The sequence below is a fragment of the Sorghum bicolor genome, chromosome 9 (genome assembly GCF_000003195.3).
Source record: "Sorghum bicolor cultivar BTx623 chromosome 9, Sorghum_bicolor_NCBIv3, whole genome shotgun sequence".
Classification (NCBI taxonomy): Eukaryota; Viridiplantae; Streptophyta; class Magnoliopsida; order Poales; family Poaceae; genus Sorghum; species Sorghum bicolor.
In genome coordinates, this window is record NC_012878.2 from 18728147 (window position 1) to 18746413 (window position 18267).

General features: G+C 42.7%; 3 long non-coding RNA genes across 3 annotated transcripts; 1 reads left to right on the forward strand and 2 right to left on the reverse strand.

Annotated features, from left to right (window-relative positions):
• Window positions 8791-9246, reverse strand: LOC110430560. The gene is made up of 2 exons (XR_002447910.1): window positions 9126-9246; window positions 8791-9050 (listed from the first exon to the last, which is right to left on the reverse strand). It is a non-coding gene; the product is annotated as an uncharacterized LOC110430560 (long non-coding RNA).
• On the reverse strand, window positions 9263-10217 carry LOC110430561. The gene is made up of 3 exons (XR_002447911.1): window positions 10164-10217; window positions 9986-10091; window positions 9263-9909 (listed from the first exon to the last, which is right to left on the reverse strand). It is a non-coding gene; the product is annotated as an uncharacterized LOC110430561 (long non-coding RNA).
• LOC8058319 lies at window positions 11254-12149 on the forward strand. Its single transcript, XR_002447277.1, has 4 exons — window positions 11254-11338; window positions 11414-11506; window positions 11600-11845; window positions 11928-12149. It is a non-coding gene; the product is annotated as an uncharacterized LOC8058319 (long non-coding RNA).

Below are 18267 nucleotides of genomic sequence, written 5' to 3' on the forward strand. Positions count from 1 at the left end.
CAGCAAGTGTTGCCGATAGAACGATATCGCCTGAAAGAAGACAGGAAGGATTATAAGAATAAATAAAAATAAGTTTATCGGTAGGAGTATTGTTGGGATATGTTACCTGGAAGAGGAACAACAGTTGTTTGAATTGAGGAAACCGCCGATGATATAACTGGACCTGCCGGGCCAGTTGTTTGTTCACCTACGTCAGCTGACATACCTGCCGTCTGAGGTTCTACTTGCTGAGGTTCTTCCATCTGTGGTGCTTCCTGTATTGATTGAGGAGATGATGCTTGCTGTGCCTGGACTTCTGGAGGAGAAGGGGAAGGTTCCACCGCGATTGGAGACACCGGAGGAGGAGGAGGAGTTGCCACTTTATGACGCTTTGTTCCAGTCTTAGCACCGTGGACGCCTTTCCTCTTTGGCTGGCTAGACTGGGGGAGATCGGCACCTTGGCGTTTGGCTTTTGCCGATGCACCAGTTTGCTGCAACAACGATAAAGAGCTTATGAGCACAGATAACCGATATAAAGATAGTCAGCATAAATAAAGAAGGGTTTTAACAGATTGCCTTGAAAGCTTGCGCCAGAGTGGAAGCAGTTACCGTTGGTGATGTCTGAGTTTTCCTAGTGGTATCTTTCTTGAGACGCGCGCCCCGGTGCACGATGGAAGCCAGAGTGGGAGCATTGTGGCCGATTGAGGAGATCGGGCCTGATGGGAATAAGTCGATCGGCTTGCCACTCCTGCTGACCGATGGGGGGGTGTTGTCAATCTGCAAAAAGAATACAGGGGTAAGTTACCGATGGGAATAGTATTAGAAAATGAGACATCGGTTTAGAAATACTTACAGTGTCGTCAGGGACTTCGTATTCGGGGTCGATCATGCCGCGGTATGAGAGGGCCGATCTGCAGAATAGATTCTCCTTCCATTCTGCCCACCATAGCTTGTATGCTTGAGTGATAAAGGCAGCTGGAACCCATTCTGACAGATCTACATCTGTATCGGCATTTGGTGGTAGCTGGGCTACTCGAGTCCACTCGAGGAGGTTAGCGATGGGTTCTCTGGGCTTTATTACATCGGCATAAGGAAGTGCGATCGGCAATTGGCCGAAAGCTAGCTGGCGAGCTAATGCCGATGGATTATAAAATTCATAGGTTTGGGGAGAGGTTTTCGTGCTGCCGAAGAAGTTCACTGGTATGGCTCTGGGAGTCACGATTGCCATCATCACCTCATTATCCCTGTCAAGAGCTTCGTCGAACGGATTGAAGGTCAGAGGGAGCATGCTATCCGAGTCGTCATAAGCCAGCCATGGTCGTTCATCTCTGGCCAGGCCCTCATACAGCGTTTCGAAGAATCGGCCGATCTGATCCGGGGTGTTCCCTGAACCGGGTAAAACTATAACAGCTTCGCCAAAGTTCAGGGGGGCACGTGTTGCCGATTCCTCTTCACCCAACACAAGGTTCTCGGCTATATCTCTTGGGAAGTGCTGAGAGAACAAGTTGAGATCAAGGCGCTTGTGCAGGTGCAGATTGAGCCACATATTAATAAACCACCAAGGACCTCCCAAGTTGCCGATAGGTTGGCCGAGCAGGAGTTTTTGGACTACCTGATGAAGAAGGTGATAAACGGCGCCGAGCAAATAACGGCCGAGAGGAAATTGACCACCGCTAGCCAATCTTTCTGCTGCCGATAGATAGACAGAAGTCGGTCCTGCCGATCGACCACAGAATACAAACTTGTCTAGCCACATATTCAGAAAAGTGGTTTGTTCCTTTATGGTGACAGGCCCTCTCCCGCGGTACTTCTGGATGTACCCTGACCAGCCGCCGATAGCGCGAGTCTCCACTTTGGCACTGGGGGCAGTATCAAAAAAGTGGGTGCTGTCGGCAGAAGATATGTCTAACCCAGTAAGCATGGCTACATCGGCAAGGGTAGGAGAAGCAGGGCCGTGGCCAAAGACAAAAGCGTTGAGAGTGTCTGACCAAAAGTAAGATGCAGCTATCAGCAAAGACTCGTTCCTGTGCATATCGGCAATGGACAGCCTAATGCATTGAGCTAATTTCCTCTCACCCCATTGAACTTCATAAGAGTTGCTGACCCTCAAGAACCAGTCTTTCCACCCTACAGTAGGGCTAGGCCAAGAGCGAAAGGTGTCCTTCCATAGATCTAGAGCAAAGTTTTCAGCTCTAAAGGGAACCCTGTTGGTTTCTGCGTTGATAAGGTCGGTTGGATCTGGATCCCCTAGAGGGCCGAGGCATTGAAGATGTGGTTGATCGGTAGGAATGAAAATTTTATTGGATAACTCCTGGTGTTTTGGGGAATAAAGATACAAAGAAAAAGGAGAAGGAAAATGTTCGGTAAGGTAAATCGCAGATGAACAGGAATGCAGGAAAAAGGTACAGCAGATGAGATGGAAGTCTGACCTCAGGGACGACGAAGCCAACGGCCATATTGTCGTGAAGGGGACGCTGGAAGACGCCGGAGTTGATGAAGAAGAATGCTTGTCGGAGATCTTGAGGATTGAGAATGGCGCCGCCGCTGGAAAAGTGAAGTTGGATGGCAGAATGATGTAATGGGGGAGGAGTACCCAAGAAGGAACTATTTATAGGGCAAGATGGACAAGGGCAAATCTGACTTATTTATTTGCCGCATCCGAGAAACCCGAGGGTACTCAAGTGGATATGGTAACTGTTCGCACGATAATCCAGGGATTGTGCAGGTGATTTGACAGGAAGCGGTCATTATTTGAAGATATTTTACTGTGCGCGATTTCCTGGTCGGTCCATCGGTGATATTCTATAACGGTCGTCCTGCCGATGGACGGATAGAGGGAAAGTAACCGTTTTTGCGAATATCTTGGGCAGAGCATCGGCAGATCTTTGTAACGGTATTGTTGCCGATGTACGACTAAGAGAAATGCCCGTTTGGGAAGTTGTGGATTTCGAGGGATCTGCGGAGGATTAGGATCAGAGTTGCCCAGATTGAGGTTGTCGGTTACCAGATTAGGAGCATTAATTGCGGAGAAGACATCATTACTGCAGAGAATTTCGGAGCATTAATAGTTTTATACTCCGAAACTGGGGGGCATGTGTTGACACCATTTTTGGGCACGTGTCCAGGATGGCAGGACAGGGTGGCAGTACGATGCGGATTGCTGGTAAGGATGGTTGCCGATGAGGGAAAGGTTGAACGTGACTAAGTCCTCAGACAGTAATATGGTGCCGATGTCCAAGTAAAAGGAGTCTGCCGATGACTATGGCAAGGGGATTGCCGATGACGCGAAGGGGGAGTCCGGAAGCTGCCAGTTGTCATGTGGAGGAGTTTCGGTTTGTCACGAAGGATGGTTTGATTATTTCCTTATGTTATTCGTATCGTTTTGTATACGGGTTCCGTGTAAATTGGAATTCGAATTCTAACCGTGTCTGGTCGTAGCTCTTTGAGCAGGGTATAAATATAAGCCCTAAGACCTTGTAATCAGGACATCTATCAATCAATCAAACACACGTTTTTACTCATATTCTAGCATTTATTTTTCGACGACTTCGTCATACGTTTTCTTTTTGTTACGAGTTCTTAGGAATTCGTCGACTCAAGCTCGGTGTATCCTTAAGTTCCGCGTGAATACCCCTTAGCCGTGACATCCGGGCGCATCGCTGTTGTCAGGACTAAAGTATTCGAGTTATCACCTTTGCCGATAATAAGGTCAAATCGGCTGGCACGCCTTAACATTTGAATCGGGTATTAGCTCTTTGTGTTTGCAGATCAGTTTTGCATCAACACCTGCCAATGCTGTTGTAACCTGGGATCAGTTCACAACTACTTTTAGGAACATTTATATTCCCCAAGGCTTAATGACTATCAAGCATACCGAGTTCTTGAACCTGACACAGGGCACTAAAAGTTTGACTGAGTATCTTCATGCTTTTAATAATTTGTCTCGCTATGCTCCTTAAATGGTTGATACTGAAGCCAAGAAGCTCGCAAGTTTCAAGAGAGGGTTGGGACCCATGTTGTCCAAGAACATGGCTAGTAACAAGAGTACCACCTTTAATGAGTTTGTGAGTGATGCGTTGACTCAGGAGACCTCCAATGCCGTGTAAGCCGCGTCCAAGAACCGCAAGAGGGCCTATGAGGCAGGTGCTTCGCAGTCCAAGGCTCCAGCAACAAATAAGCCAGCCTATCGCCCACCCAATGCTATGACTAGGTACAGGCCGCCGCAGAAAAAGTCAAATGTGAAAACAGGAGTTCGTAAGTCCTTCACAGTTGCTCTTCCTAGGGGTGCTACGGGTCAAGGAGGTCCCAAGACTCCCCCTGACAACCTCCCTTGCTTCAATTGCAAACAAGTTGGTCATTGGGCGAGGGATTGCCCTTATCCCAAGAGGAATTCTGTAGCTTGGGGTAATAACCGTACTGGCCGAGTGCACTATACCACCATTGAAGAGATCCCTGAAGGTGAAGTGGTCACGGCTGGTATGTTCCTTGTGAATCAACACCCTGCTGTTGTCTTGTTTGATTCTGGAGCTTTGCATTCATTCATGTGTCAGGCATTCGCATCTAAGCATGGGCAACATGTAATAGACCTTGATAGTGGAAAATTTTGCATTAGTGCTGCTGGTAATCAGATCTCTACAAATCAATTAGTGAGGGATGTGCATATTGCCATCGAAGGGCGTAGTTATTCAGCAAACCTTGTCATCTTACCGGGCTTGGGAATAGATGTTATCCTAGGAATGAAATGGATGAGTGATCATGGAGTGTTAATAGACACTTCAACTAGGGTAATTATGTTGAGGGAGCCTGGTAGTAAGGAAGCTTTCTTAGTCCAACTCCCTAGAAGTAACGACATCCGTCATGCAGCTAATGCTATCAGACCACTCACTGTGGCAGAGATTCCTATAGTGTGTGAGTTTCCGGATGTCTTTCCAGAGGATCTGCCTGGGTTGCCTCCAGACAGAGACATAGAGTTCAAAATTGACTTAATTCTGGGTACCGCACCAATCTCTAGAAGGCCATATTGAATGCCACCCAATGAATTAGCTGAGTTGAAGAAGCAGTTGCAAGAACTTCTCGAGAAAGGTCTTATTCGGCCTAGTTCTTCTCCATGGGGTTGTCCGGCTCTCTTTGTCAAGAAGAAGGACAAGTCTGTACGTATGTGTGTAGACTATCGTCCGCTCAATGCCGTGACTGTTAAAAACAAGTATCCATTGCCTCGTATTGATATTTTGTTTGATCAATTAGCTAAGGCTAAAGTATTCTCCAAGATTGATCTGAGATCTAGGTACCATCAAATCAAGATCCGACCTGAAGACATTCCTAAAACGGCTTTCTCTACTAGGTATGGGTTATATGAGTACCTAGTCATGTCCTTTGGTCTGACTAATGCCCCTACTCATTTCATGTACCTGATGAATTCGGTGTTCATGCCTGAACTGGATAAGTTTGTGGTGGTGTTCATCGATGATATATTGGTGTATTCGGAGAATGCCCAAGACCATGAGAAGCATCTTCGGATTGTACTCACTAGATTGCGAGAACATCAGCTCTATGCCAAGTTCAGCAAGTGTGAGTTTTGGCTGAAGAAAGTGCCTTTCTTAGGCCATATTCTATCCGAGGAAGGTATTTCGGTTGACCCGTCAAAGGTGCAGGAGGTTCTAGACTAGAAGGCCCCTACTTCAGTGCACGAAGTTCGGAGTTTTCTCGGTCTAGCTACATATTATTGGCGCTTTATTCCAGACTTCTCCAAAATAGCTAAGCCTATGACCAAGCTACTGCAAAAAGATGTGAAATTTGTGTGGTCCTAGGAGTGTGAAATCGCTTTCACCACTTTACGCCATTTGCTGACCACCGCTCCTGTTCTGGCACAGCCTGACATTGAAAAGCCATTTGATGTCTTTTGTGATGCATCTGGCACGGGCCTAGGTTGTGTGCTTATGCAAGAAGGCCGAGTTATTGCCTACGCCTCTCGGCAGTTGAGGAAACATGAAGCTAACTACCCAACTCATGATCTAGAGTTAGCAGCAGTGGTACATGCGTTGAAACTCTGGAGGCACTGTCTATTGGGTAATCCTTGTCACATTTACACTAACAATAAGAGCCTCAAATATATATTCACTTAGCCCGAGTTGATCATGAGACAAAGAAGATGGTTGGAATTGATAAAAGACTACAATTTAGAAGTGCACTATCATCCAGGCAAAGCCAATGTTGTAGCCGATGCTCTCAGTCGGAAACAACATGTTAAACCTCTTCTAGAGGAAGGCTTCAATTTATTGCATCCTGTGGTCCTACACAACATCGTAGTCAGCTGCTCGTTAGAGAGTCAAATCATAGAGCTCCAAAAGTCTGATCCTAGTATTTTCCATATCAAGAGAAAAATGCAAGAGCAAGACACCAAGCATTTTAGGGTAGATGAGAAGGGTGTACTGTGGTTTGACGAACGATTAGTTGTACCTAAAGACCGTGACCTATGCAACAAAATTTTAGATGAAGCCCATTCTTCCAAGTTGTCCATTCATCCGGGAAGTAGCAAAATGTACCAAGTCTTGAAACCACGTTTCTGGTGGACCAAGATGAAGAAGGAGATAGCAGCTTATGTTGCTAGGTGTGACACTTGCTGCAGGGTAAAGGCAGTTCACCTCAAACCTACAGGTTTATTACAGCCTTTGTCGATTCCAGGTTGGAAATGGGAAGAAATCAGCATGGATTTCATTGTTGGACTTCCCCCTACTCAAAAAGGACACAATTCCATATGGGTGGTTGTTGACCGTTTGACCAAGTCAGCTCATTTTATTCCTGTACATTCTACCTACCGACCATCCGACTATGCTGAGCTGTACTTCTCTCAGATTGTCAGACTGCACGGAGTGCCTCGCACTATTATTTCTGATAGAGGTCCGCAGTTCACTGCTCGCTTTTGGGAGCATCTGCATTCACTCCTTGGTACAAAGTTGGTTCGCAGTTCAGCCTACCACCATCAGGCCTCCGGTCAGACTGAGCGTGTGAATCAAATTTTAGAGGATATGTTGAGGGCATGTGTTAAATCTTCCAAGGGTGCATGGGAGAAATGGCTACCCTTAGCTGAATTCTCTTACAACAATAGTTATCAAGAGAGTATCCAAATGGCTCCTTTTGAAGCTTTGTATGGCCGTAAGTGTAGAACTCCTCTAAACTGGGTTGAGCCAGGCGAAAAAAGGTACTACGGATTGACTTTGTCAAAGAGGCCGAAAAGCAAGTTCTCATTATACAACAACACATGAGAGCCGCCAAGTTAGACAGAAAAGCTATACTGACCGAAGAAGAAAACCAATTGAGTTCGAAGTAGGTGACTTTGTGTACCTGAAGGTATCGCCCATGAAGGGAGTAAACCGCTTTGGGGTAAAAAGGAAGCTTGCCCCTAGGTATATGGGTCCCTACCAAATCATTGAGAAGAGTGGCAAGGTGGCTTACAAAGTACAACTACCCCCAGAAATGAGAGCTATTTTCCCCGTATTCCACGTGTCTCAACTTAAGAAGTGTCTTCGTGTGCCTGAAGAGAGAGTTGAAACAAGAGATATCAAGTTGCAGTTCGATCTATCCTACGAAGAAAAGCCTGTCCAAGTTCTTGATGTCAAGGAAAGGGTTACTCGTGGAAGAGTAATCAAACTTTTTAGAGTTTTGTGGAATCGACAAAGTGAAAGAGATGGCACTTGGGAAAGGGAAGACTATTTACAAGTAACTTATCCCTCATTCTACGATAAATGGTACGTCTTTCAAATCTCGGGACGAGATTTTTGTAAGAGGGAGGGCTGTAACACTCCTAGTGTTAGCTTGCATGTTAACCATGAGCATTGCATCAACATAAGCATCATCATGCTCATTCATAAGCATCCATCATGATCACATGTCCTTTTATGTATACCATGTATGATTAAAATTGTTGTGTGACTTGATTAGGGTGACTTTAGTGGGTGACCAATGCATGTAAGTGTGCAATCTTTTCCAAAATACTTTAATCATGTTTAGAACATCATTTTGAACAAAGTTCATGTTGAAGGTTTTGTCCAAAAATGCCCCTAAGTCATGGTTAACCCTAGATTGACCTATTTGACCCCCTCACTACTACAAGGCAGGGATATAGTATCACTTCCTTGTAACATATTCATCAATGTGTTACAATAAACTCTCATAGTAACACAAAATAGAGTGTTACAAACAAATTGTGTTACTGACAATAATTTTAGTAACACAAAATTAATGTTACTAGCAAAATGTTACAAAAGAGCACACTATTGTAACACATAAATGGAACATATAAAATATGTTACAAATACATAACGTGTAGTAACACAAACTAATGTTACAAATCAAGTGTTACCACGATTTTTAGAGCAATTGTCCCCTACACTCTTCACTTCCCCACGCTCAGTGTGCACATGTCCCCTCGCTGTGTACCCAAACGTCCTCAAATCACGCTCTCGCTCGCTTGCTTTCCTACCACGAGAAAATTGCTTTCATAAAAAAATAGGCCTCAAAATGTTGGACGCTTTATTTTCTTGCCATTATTTATATTTTCTCTTTGTAGTATTCTCTATGTATTTTGACACTTCTATCCATCTGCTTGTTCCATTCATTTAGTTGCATATTTATGTAGCTTGTGTGCGGCAAGCAGGCAAACAAGTTGGTTTCCGTTGCCTAGGCTCACAGTGAGCAAGCTGGCAGCCACAGTTGGTCATAAAAGTTGTGGAATAAGGAGCAAATAAGCTTTGGGGAATATTGAACACGATAAAAATTCTGGGCATAAAAAATCATTGGCATATGACAAAGTAATAAGCACAATAATCATGAGTTCATCTCACAAATTAGCCTAAACAAGTTTATCTCAAGAAACCATAATTTTGTTCTAAACAAGTTGCATCACATATCAAATAAATTCTGAATACATCTCATCACTGATAAAATCATTCATTCAATATTTAGCCATCTCTTTGGTGTCATCTTTGTCGGTGCTGATGCAGTAGACATCATTACAGGACTAGTGGTGTCCGTTTCTGAAGAGATGCTCTCTCCTAATAGGAACGCAAAGCCGGCTGCACAAAAGTTTGGTACGACAATTAGAAGTATTATAAAATTTATTGCATTGGAAAATTTATTAATTTTGTTACCTTGCAGTGACCCTTCCTGAACCATTGAAGAAATAAGCATGCACAATAAGAGTCACGTACTACACTTCATGAACTAAGATTGGTCATTCAATCCATTTCCACTATCATCACTAGCATCCACATCATCACGAGCATCCACTGTGGTTCCCTCAATATCTGGCCTAGCCCATTGATATCTTACATTTGAATTATTGAACATATTTCCAAGGTGTGTGACATGGAATGGCTCATTTTCTACATCATCTTGCCATTCATCACAACCTGTGTCATATATATCTCTTGGTTTCATCTTATTGACTACATACCACCCAGGGTGTTCTTCATCTTCAGCATAAAACACCTGGTCAGCTTGGTTAGGAAAAATATACGGTTCATGAACAATATTTTCTCCTGTATGTATCAGGTGTGAGAAATTCACAAGTGTGTATCCATACTTGTCCTTCATTATTCCTCTTTTGGAAATAACATCAACCCATTCACATTTGAAAAGTACCACAGAAAATTTTCCAGAGTAGTTTAGCTCAATAATATCAATTATCCTCCCATAGTAAGTCACATCACCTAAAACTGGCTTGCCATCACTTGCACTAGCATAACTTGATGTTTTTGCAGTTAGCACAACACCACTATTTTGTGTAACCCGATCCAACCGTTTAGGCCTAAAACGGAAACCTCGACTGTTGAAAGCACGGTACCTTTTTGCAGCTTCAACCGGGCCACGAGCTAGCCATCTAATGTCATCTTTAACACCATGAATGCCATTCTCACTCTCTAACTGCATTATCTGCACAATTATACACACGTTAATTAGTGATGCACATTAATACTACATGTAAAGCAGTTTGAGATAAGGTACTTACATAACTTCTAAACCAAAGATGGAACTTCTCATTTTGGATTTTCTCAACATCTCTATGTCTGGCTCTATGTCTAGTACCTTTTTTGATGATCTCTTCAGCATGAGCTCTACAATGTACATATAGGAAAATTTATGGGAGGCAAAATAATAAATTTATGTTTACAATTTTGAGATATTACCTAAGGTATGGATCAACATAAGAACAATTGAAGAGCACATATCTATGTGCTTGTAGGCCCTTAGTGAGAAAAACAAAATAAGTCGTGAAATGAAGAAGACAACACATACAGCGGGTACAAAGAGTTATGCTCGTTGGTCTGAGGAAATGGTGAGTCATCTTCTCTTCAAAAAATGTCTATATGGTTATTCTTACTTTTCCTTTATTTCTATTCTTTCAGAGGCAAGCTGATCCTGAAAAAAAACAGCCACATAGAGCAAAGGTTTTCCTCCGAACTCATAAGAAAAGGGCAAAAGGGAGAAATGATCCAGTGGTATGGTATATGCACATGAGAATTTCTGCAAATATAAAATTATTTGTGTATTTTAATCTGTAGATTTCTTGCTGGTAGGTTCAATTGGAAAATCTCCTTGACACACAACCAGAGTTAGCACAAAATAGTGAGGGAGGAGTTGCATGGGAAGGTGACGCATTGCATCAGGTGTTGGGAGAAGAGAAAGCTGGACAATTGCATGGCATGGGATTGCTTCCGGTTCCTAAACAAGTTTATGGTCGAAGAACACACCACTTTAAGGACATTAATATAGTTTCACTAGAAGGATCATCATCTGATGTAGATACTCACATGCTGGAGGAGATAAGGCAACTCAAAGAGCATTCTAGAATGCAAGACAAAGTTATCGAAGAACTAAAAAACAATCAAAGACACCATGAGAACCAAGAAGCGACAATGGTAACAATGTACAGTTTTATTTTTAACTCCATATTGAATTGTTTTACTTAAAACATTATATCTTTTCTAGGGAAATTGTGCTATGAGTGATCATAACAATTCTCAGAATCATGCGGTCAATTCTAACAGAAAGGTATTTGATATTTTTCCATGTTTTCACTTAATCTAGATTTTTTGGCTTTAATATCGTCTAAAATTTTTAGAGAGTTCATGGTTTTGCACCCAACCAGAATGATGGATTCCTTAAATACAAGAATGATTTGGTAATGTCACTTTCTTGTGAATTCAATACTTATTTTATCTACAAAGAATTTTTTTTATTAACTCGTGCTACCTTCTTTTTGTTTTCTCTTTACTAGAGCAAAGAGGCATGTGAATCTGAATACAGTGATAATGATGGTCTACTTTTAGCCACCACAAGTAGATTAACAAAAAAACAAAAGGTATTTATGAACAATACTTTGCTATAATTATAGTAAAAGTCTTATTATTTCAATTCTTCATTTCACATGTGTAAGGGTCATCACCGAGGGTCTGACCATCAGGAGGTGGCTCATGACAAGGCTGCATGCTACAAACGTCAAACACATAAACAACCTCCTCTAATGAAGGTAGGCGAATATAATATCACTTATTCTGGTTGCATGATCATGACATACAACTAAGGGTTGTTAGTCACTAAAGATTATGTCAAATAAATGTAGGTTGGGTCCACGGTGCTGCTAATGACTTCAAAATATCCTAATAAGGCTCATGTGGCTTATGCAACTCTCCTCAGCACCGATCCAGAAGCCATGGTTGATGGAGTTAAGATAGGAAGTCAATTCTATAGAGTGCGTATTGATCACCCTATAACAAAAGATGAGCCATTAGTAAGGCCCATGCCTGGATGCAAAAATATTGGTGATGCACATGCCAAAGGAGTCTCAATTGCTTGGCCTTCCATGTTTGTATGTTCGAACAACCTTTCTTAACTTGACATCTATGTATATAGCCTCATTTGTATTATTATAACTTATATTTTCTTTGCAGGTTCAAATGATTAATGGTTGAATGCCCACATCGATGTGTATAGAGAAAGGAAAAAGAAGGAAGGGCCTTTATGAATTCTAGCTAGTTCTTGATTTTTTTTATTTCTGGACTATGTCTTTTTCCCTACAACAATATATCGTTATGTACATATACAATGATTTGTTCTGAACAAGCACATTTGTTTGAAACCATCCTATGTTATGTGGATCTTGTTATTGATAAATGTGGTCTATGTCATTTTCCAAAGTATCATATTTGTGTGATTCTATATAATCCATGTGTCACGTGGTGTTGCAACAACATCTTCCAATTATTTTTTTTACGTTACAATTTTATCTATTGCAACCATATCCGGCATATTGCAACACTTTTCGGGTGTTGCATAAAGGTGAATCATTATAAATATGTTACAGTACACATGAAAAAGTGTTACAAAGTATATGTTACTTTGTTGTATGCTACACTCTTCCATAATATAAAAGTGTTACTAGAAATAAATAATGTGTTACAGTGGACAATCATTGTAACATTACCAAGTGTTCTAATAGTTAAATAAATGTGTTACATACTATGTGCTCTACCATGGCGTGAGTGTTACTATAGAAGAAAAAAAGTGTTACAATAAATTTTATTGTAACACTGAACAAGTGTTCCAATAGATAATTAAATGTGTTACAATAAACTAGTCTATAGTAACATAGCCTATTGGAACACAAACAAAAATGTGTTACTAAGAGAGCTAGTAACACTTTTTTCAACCTATAGTAACACAAATTGGTGTTACTATATCCCTGCCCTGTAGTAGTGCCTAGACCTCCTTTCAAAGATGTTTTATGAAACTGATGTTAGAATCTTTGCATGTAAATGACACCTGAAACAAAGTTGTAGAGAATTTCATAAGCTACAAAAGTTATGTTGATGAATTTGCATGAAAAAGCTTGGAACACATCCAAAATTCACTCACAAGCCAAAAATCAGGGCTGATTTCACACTTAGCCGAATTTGGCTAAGTCTTGGATGACACAGTTTCGAGGTAGGGTTGTTAGGAGCATTGTAGTTTGAAATCCAGATCGAGTTAGACTTTGATCTTATAAGCAAACTTGTAGAGCTCGTGTAGATCTGTCCAATGGATCAAATTCGAGCCAAAACCGTCGACCGAGCTGAGAGTAAAACGTCGTTGAACTTCGGGTTTCAGTCACTGACGCCGGTGACTGAATCAGCGATTCAGTTTTGGACAGGGCTCACCCGCCGCCGCGTGTCCGGCCACCTGTCAGCCGTACGCCGTCGACGACCCCGCCTGTCAGCTCCCACGGCGTCCTCAAGTCGCCACGCACCGGGTGGACGCCTCAGACGCGACCTCCACTCGCTCAGCACCTCCCATTTCGCTCCGCCGTCACCACGGTGAGCTCCGCCGCGTTTCGGCGAGCTTCTCCGGCCATTCCACCACGCCTCCGGCCAAGCCAGCCCGCCCAGAGCTCCGCCTCGACGTCCTCTACCTCGGCGTCACCTCCTTGGCCGCTGTCGAGCACGGGTAAGGAGGCATTGCCGAGCTCCGCGCCGTTCTCCCTCGCCGGAGTTCCGCCCGAGCTCACCGGCAACGTGGCTAGGCCTCTCTGCTCCACCATTTTCATTCATTCTTGTTCCTATCGCTTCCCCTTGGCTCACTGATGCTCGGCGTGAAGCTCTACCGCGTCGCCATTGCCTGGATCCGCCGGCGTAACGCCGCGCAGCGCCGCCGCTCCGCCATTCCCGACGGCGAGAACCCTAGAGTCTAGTAGAGCGCGGGTGAAGTAGGTTAACAGAGTCGCCTTGATGAGAGGAACACGTAGATGCCCTTGGATCCGACCGAGACCTCGCCGTCGTTGAGCTTCGCCGGCGACAAGCATCTCCCCTGTCTCTGTCTCTCTGACGCGCGGGTCCCGGGTGTCAGCCTCTCCCTCTCACACCCCTGGTTCACTGTTTTGCAGATCCAGTGTTGATTTTGAAAAATTCATATCTCGAGTTTTATAGATCCAAATGACATGGTTCCAATTTTGCTGAGCTCTGGTGGTCATCTAGTTTTTAATAAAAATACAAAACATGCCATGTTTTTGTAGAAATAATTAAGTACAAATTAATCTTGGAATTTTTTAGGGGGTAATTATATCTTGAGATCTGTTGATCTGCTGGTCATGCAAATTTGGGGTGTTGTTACTTATGATATGAATAGGCTCTAATAAATTTATCATGATTTTTGGATGCCTGGTTGTGAAGTTATAAATATTTCTTGTTCAAATAGGAGTTTCCTATGGTATTTTTAATAAACAAATTATGACTGCTCTAGTGGTGAAATTGGCTGAGTGTTGTACTCATGTGTAGACAAAGCTAGGAAAAATCTGAAATCTGTTGTTTGACACTTTTTGATAAGGTTTCACATTTATGCCTTCAATGCCTTTGTTAGCTTGTTATTTTTGTATCTCACAAACTGTATGTGCAAGTACCATGAAAATTTTACAGTAAACTTGTGTTAGCATAAGTAGCTTGCTGTAATTTTCTTAGGAATTTTGGACCACTTGGAATGCATGTTCATTAAATCACCTTAATAATTAAATAAATGAAAAAGGTGATGATAGAAATGAGTTTAGACCTTGCTATGATGTTTTCTTGTGGTTCCTAGACATGTTCTACCCACAGGTGCATTTGGATTAACCCTTTGATACATTCTTGTTATGTGCAAAATATTATTTTTGCTATTTATGCCTTTCCTAGAGCAATTCTGTGTAGCTGATAGCAAATGCTTAAGAACTAATTAAAGATGATATTTTCTGGGAAACTTAACTTGCTTATCTACTTCGTGTCCAAATTTCATGACATTTGATTGAGTAGTTTACAAGTTATGAATATTACAAGTAGCTGCTGCAAAGTGCTTGCTCTCTGGATTTTCCAGAAAAGCCAGCCAACTTTGTAAGTTTTAGCATATTTCGGTTAGGAATCTTTCTGGGATGTCTAAAAGTAAATTGTAGACAATTTGCTAAGCTTTCCAGAGAGTATCTACTTGCTTAGTGTGGCCAACTGATGCTTAAGTTATGGCTGAAACTTATGACAGGTTGGTTTGTTTACTAAACCAGTGACTGAGTAGGAGTAGCTAGAATTGTTTGACTTGTCTAGTTAGCCTCTCTACCAGAGAAGAAGTATGCACTTACTTGTTATTCCATGATTCACTTAATCTTAGGAGTTTATGCTCACGTTATACCATGTTTATGCTCCTTAGGCTCTTCATCATGACATCATGCATCATATATGCATTCTCTATATTTATCTCCTTATCATGCATACATAGGTGTACCGAAGGGCGTGACAGTTCTGGAGTACGAGCTGCCAGAGCTGGAAGGTCAAAAAGGGGAGCCACCTCAAGGAGCTGAGGAGGAGGAGGACTTGCCGGAGTGTCCCGACCATCGCCCATCCACCTACGTCGAAGGCAAGCCCCGGAGCATTATAAGCCTCCTACTATTTTATTATCATGTTCAGCTACCAATTGACTATGGTTATATATTGTTGCACTAAGTGTTAGGCGTTGATATGACACCCTTGCTGCATAATGACTACCTTGTCCACCTCATACCTCACCTAAGTAGGTCCAGGATCGAAATAATGCTTAGCCATGCTTAGCTCGGTAGAAGCCGGGTGATTTCCTGTCACCTGCGAGAGTTAGGTGGATGATGATCGTGGTTGGCTATATTTGCTATCGTGGAAATGACCATGTGCTAATAATGAACTTGAGACCGGGCGGGATGACGATAGTGCAGCAACAAGGCATGGAGGTCTTGGGTGTGAATCTATCCCCGTCTGTGTCGTTTAAGGACCGAATCGCTGTACGACCCCGTGTCATGTTGAACGCATGCCTATCACTTAGCTGGCCGGATAAGTCGTTCCGACCACGAAGCCTACGAGTGCAACTCAGGCCGGATACCCTGTTCTGTATGAGTGCGCACCCCAGTTGGTAGAGAGTATGTGCGGGGAGTCAATGGCATAAGTCCGAGGTGTCAGGTTAGAGTCCTGACCCTGGCAGATTGGCACTCCCTAGGGGTGCGGCGCTGGACGGACTCGCGAATTGGTCCGGAGTTGTGCTAAAGGTGATCCGAGCTGCCCTCATGAAGTATGCTTGGGTGAGTGTTAGGAATACCCCTCCACCTGGATAGGAATCGATTCGAATCGCCGTCTCTCCCGGATAGTAAGAACTTGACTTGGGCAGCGGCAACGTAGAATTCACTAAGTAAACATAATGGTTATGATGAGAATGTTGATAGCACAAGTGATAATCCGGATATGGTTACTATTGAAATGCTTAATTACTCAAGTGTATGCTTAGAACAGGTGCTAATCTAGTGGATAGTTGTTAAGTAATAAACCTGCTGCTGAAATATTATTAAATGGGTTACTTACACAAGGGCTTTTTATGCAAAAAGGTGAGTCAACCAGTCCACAAAGATCAGCCTTGCATACTCCTTGGTGTCACTTTATTTCTGGTTTATGACGGGTAAGTCTAGCTGAGTACCTTCTCGTACTGAGAGTTTTATTTACCCCTGTTGCAGATGATGTCGTTGATCACGGCTCCTGTGCTAACTGTCATCATCTGGCTACGGACGATGAGTAGATCATGGGCATGATCACCTTCTTTACCTTTGGTTGTGCTTTTGTTGGGTTTGACCATTGAACTGGCATGTAACATAAACTAAGTGTGGATGATGTTTCAAAACTACTTTGTTTCCGCTACCAAACCGGTTTGTAATGACCTTGCTTAAACTCTGATGTGATGTAAAACTATGTTCTGTGACGAATGTTGTAATCTGTGATGGTGATGCTTGATCATGTACGAGCTTGGTTGTATGTTTGGTTGAATCGAGGTATTTTGAGATTTCGTCGGACTACCGGGTTTATATGGGTTCAAGTCTATTGGCTTGACTACCTCTGTGGTCGCTAATTCACTTGAATTCTTATAAATTGGATGGTTCTGTTACAACCTCCTCTTTTGCTATTGTGGGAATGACCAGACTATGGCACTGTATCAGACTAAAAGTGTGTGTGTGATTTCGAAACTGAAATGCTTTCGCTATTCCCGAACTTGGTTTATAATAACTATATTGAACTCCGATGTAATTTTTGAATGTTGCGAACTGGATGTATTTGTGGATGGCGATCGCTGAACTTGTTACGATCTTGGTTGTATGTGCGAAATGTGGATTGAAATCCTTCGACATTTCATAGACTACCGGGATTATACGGGCTTAAGCTTGATGGTTTGACTGTGCAAATAGTCACTATTATGCTTAATCTCTTATAATTTGGACGATTCTGTTATAGCTGGTATCAGAGCAAGGATCAGCAGATTACTGTTCATAAGCACGTCCTAAAGCATACTTAAGTGTGTTAATAGAAGTTGATTTCCTATTTATGGTAATATGGTGTTAAAATTAGTTTTTGGAAAACTATAAAGTGTGCCAATGATCATATCCTTTATGCCCAGTTAAGGACTCTAAGGTGGCTAGTTAAGTACTAACAGTGTGTAATGGTATGGGTGTCATTCATTTGATTGGTAATGTATGGATCATTTTCCCTCTACGCCTCGGTAAGTGGGAGCTGTGAGAGCATGATCGGATACACTGCCAATCTAGGGAAGTGTTTTGGGGTAGTGTGCCATGCACGCATATCTTATGTGCCTGGGGGCAGTACCACATGTTGGGTGATTCCATCCTGAGAGGCGATGTCGTCACTAGGGCGATGATATGGGTAGTAGCATGTCACATACATAGGTGGGGTACCTATGTGTGGGGTGCATAGCTTTAAATTCTTGTTTTGCATATTCATACTGTGGCTCGGCTGAAATGAGTTTTCTGCAGGTACGCTAACCACATTCTCACTTAGCGGGCTAGTTACGTTATGAGAGAACGTTGTATGCCACCGTATATACCGAGTAGTATTGACTTTTGTTTCTAAGTTTGTGAGATCGTAAGTTTCGTACATGCATTATGTTCATTTCATATCATTAAATATTTCCTCCCCTTACTTAAATCTATCCCAATTACAATTAAAATAATAACAGATAATCCTCAGTCTTACCCAAGGTATTCTATTTTTAGCAGATGGCACGCACTAGGCTCATCGCTCGCAAGTCCACTAGTGGGCGGGCTCCTCGCCATCAGTTGGCACCTAGGGGCTCGCATCATAAGAGCAAGTTCCTAGGAGAGTTTGGGATGCCTAACTTGCTTTGGAGGGTGCTCAGTTCGATGGGGTATCCTGAAGGAAGGGAACCTCGTTACTATTGGAGCCGAGAGCAGCTTGGTGACGGGACCCTGGTAGGGAT